Genomic DNA, 2,521 nt, shown 5'->3' with positions numbered 1-2,521 from the left:
TTCTATTCTGCCTTTCTCCACTAGATTCAGACACACTCTGGCACCTGGGAGTACTTGTATATCATGAACAAGTCAACTCCTAATCTTCCTTGTAATAAATTCCATAGATTGAGTCTCTTGTGTCACATTATAAGGCATCTACCCATTTCTAAGATCTACTCTACAAGGCCTGGATTATCCTTTGTGCAATGTAGGATGGCATGCGACATGGGGTGCTGATCTCCGCTGGGGTCTTTAAGCATTGCTACAATACAAGGTGTGGTAAGAAGCCACCAGGGGAGGCTAGTGGAGGCCAGGTATAGAACAGGATGTGCCTATTTCTTAGCAACTCAGTAGAAGTGATAAGCCAGGACAGGCTTTCCCCAAAAACAAGCACAACTAGACTCCATGAATATCCATTTAATTCTGCTATTGACCGGGTGTCTATACAGTGACCAGAACGATAGGTGTTGACTGGCTTCCTTTTCCAGAGGAAGTTACCCTGGATACGTTGGTTCCAAAGTGCAGCGTCTTACATTGCGTTCAGGACTCACCTAAGCCCAATTTAAGGTTGGAACGATATCAAAGATATTCACTTTACTCTTGGATCTTTTGATTTTAATTTTTTCAGACCTGATTCGGATGTTTAAAACATACTCTGTCACAGGCATCCTTCAGGGCCTGTTTGACTTGTTCGTTCCTGAGAACATAGATGTAGGGATTAAAGAGCTGGGTGACCACCGTGTAAAGAAAGGACACAACATTATCAAAGTCGCACCCACCGCACTGACCTGGTCGGATGTACCTGAAAATGAAGCTACTGTACAATATCATCACAACCGTGAGGTGGGCAGAGCAGGTGGAAAAGGCCTTTTTCCTGCCCGCGGAGGATGGGATGCGCATGACCGTGGAGATGATACAGCCATAGGAGATGATGGTGATCATCGGCGTGCTGAGCAGCGTAAGTACAGCTGTCACCAGGGCCCCTACTTCAATGATCCCGGTGTCTGTGCAGGAGAATTGGAGCAATGGGGCTGTGTCACAGTAGAAGTGATTTATGATATTGGGGCCACAGAACGGCAAGTGGACAAAGAGAACGGCGGTAGGAAGCACCAGGAGGAAACTTGCCAGCCAGCAGCCAAGCACTAAGTAGAGGCAGACCCTGTTTCTCATGACAGTGATGTAATGTAGCAGGTTGCAGATAGCCATGTACCGGTCAAAGGACATTACAGCCAGGTGGAAAAACACAGAGAAGCCCAGGAAGAAGGAGAAAAATGACTGAAGTAAACAAGTGGGGCGAGAAATGGCTTTTCTCCTGTCAGGAGGCTGTAGAGGAACCGGGGGATGATGACGAGGGTGAAGCATGTTTCCAAGAAGGAGAAGTTCCTGAGGAAGAAATACATGAGCGTTTGGAGGCGATGGTCCACCAGGGTGATGGTGACAATGATGATGTTTCCCATCAGGATCAAGAGGAAGGTCGCTAATAGAACTAGGAATATGACGATGTTCAAATGATTGTCGTTGGTAAGTCCCAACAGGATGAATTCCACCACTGCAGTGCAGTTTGGCATTTATGGTTCACCTTGAAGCAAATAAACAAGACATATTACTGCTTTTTAAAAAAAGCACAAAATGACAGAGTTTTTTGTTTCGTTTTTGTTTTGCAGAACAGATAGGAGAATGAATCAGACAAATACTTTCAATGAGAGTTCAGAAAGTGAGCGAGATGTATGGGGATAGATAGCTCAGTGTTTCTCACTGCATCCCACAGAGCAGAACAAGTGCATTGCCTGAGGCTTTCTGCTAAAATGAGGGGCAGCGAAATAGACAGCAGAGCTGACACTTAGGGCACCTCCATGAGGTTCAGTGGTTAACGTCCCCTCCAGGTGAATGGCAGTGATCCACACTTCTCTCTGCAGCCTCAGGCAGATGTAGCTGCATCGCTATATATTGGTTACAAATACAGTGCATGCCCCCATCTTCACGCCTTTCCTCCCTGGAACCCACCGCCTTCTGATTTTGAATACAGGCATAATTTGAATGTCTACATTTTTGATCATTCAGGTCATCCAGTTTATACCATGTTCCAGCAGCTCCAGAAATCTGTGGAGAAGCTCTTCTTGAATTGAGTATGGTTGGGATTAATGCTGTGAAAATGCTGATGCCTGTGCAGAGGTCCTTATGGAGTAGGAGATGTACAGAGATGAGGACACAAATATTTTTCGAGAGGAAGAGCTGCTCACCGCATCTCAGAGAGATCCCTGTCTCTTTTCAGGTTTAGTTTCCCAACCTTCTCCACTCTCAATGTTCTAATCTTTTTAACTATAGTTCTCCATGACTTTTAATCCACAGCACAAACTGGTCCCCTACCTCTGAGGACTACCCATTTTGGAACAAGGTTAATGTAGCTGTGGTTTGTGGGATATATTTGGGGTCGGGTTTTGAATTCAGGACATTTGCCGTCAGTTGTGCCCCAAACTACACAAAAGTTTAATTTTCCTTTATATATTTCCCTTTAAGAGGATTCCTAGAAGAATATTAA

General features: G+C 45.0%; 1 pseudogene; it reads right to left on the bottom strand.

Moving 5' to 3' along the window:
- Positions 1–606: 606 nt before the first annotated feature.
- LOC127031691 (olfactory receptor 6C4-like) lies at positions 607–1,550 on the bottom strand (annotated as a pseudogene).
- Between the last annotated feature and the right edge of the window lie 971 nt (positions 1,551–2,521).

This window comes from Gopherus flavomarginatus, chromosome 11, assembly GCF_025201925.1.
Source record: "Gopherus flavomarginatus isolate rGopFla2 chromosome 11, rGopFla2.mat.asm, whole genome shotgun sequence".
Lineage (NCBI taxonomy): Eukaryota > Metazoa > Chordata > Testudines > Testudinidae > Gopherus > Gopherus flavomarginatus.
This window is presented reverse-complemented; position numbering and strand designations above follow the sequence as displayed.